Here is an 852-nt window from a genome sequence, read left to right as displayed (position 1 = left end):
ATATCAGATAGTAAGAAAAAATGCTCCCAAATTCTCTCTCATGTAAAGAAACTTGCAATTTTCTGTACGAACGCAAATTTGCAAGTTTTTCTGCCAGCTAGTGTCCATGGCTGCATTTCAAACAAAAGAAATTTGTATAGAATTTTTAAAATTCTTACAGAGGGGCAAAAAACAGGACCTACGTGTATATATCTTGTCAGTCCGATTTTCTTCAACATACGTTTCAATTTCTTTGTCGGGTTTACTACACAGTTTTTTTTTGCCGAATACCTTTCAAATCATTACTAAATTAATTAAGTAAACAAGTATTAACTTAAATTTTTCATTTTAAAATCGCTCCAGTTTGTAAATTTTTAAATTTAACGAACTTGTTTATTCAAATTATCGTCGACAAAAAACCCAACCATGTGCCACAATCATATCTTTTTCCTAATTGCAAATTCTTGCTGGCAAAATTTTTTCCGGCTCGAATTTGTAACTTCTCTCCAAGAAATAGTCTTTTACTCGTGATTTATTTAAATAAAACATGTGAAATTTAGTTGAAACATTTTAGCCGGTTTTATTTGCCAATTTAGCCGGTTCGTCCAAAAAGTTCTGGCAACACTGATTCTATCATTCTTGCCGCCCTATTCCCACAACACTGACAAAATTCATCATATGACCATTGTCACAATTACTGCGCCTAAAACACAATATAAAAATTGTTTCGCCGTTGTCACTTACTCAGTAGGTCATAACAATAAAACTGACAATTGTCATACGACAGCTTAAAATAAATTTGCGGCATAGTATTAGGCGCAGTAGTAAAGGCAATAGTCAGCCGCTGAGTTTTGTCAGTGGTGTGGGAATAGG

Source organism: Rhagoletis zephyria, unplaced genomic scaffold, assembly GCF_001687245.7.
Source record: "Rhagoletis zephyria isolate East Lansing unplaced genomic scaffold, Rhagoletis_zephyria_1.1 Rzeph_scaffold_00050, whole genome shotgun sequence".
Lineage (NCBI taxonomy): Eukaryota > Metazoa > Arthropoda > Insecta > Diptera > Tephritidae > Rhagoletis > Rhagoletis zephyria.
Note: the sequence above shows the minus strand (reverse complement) of the source record.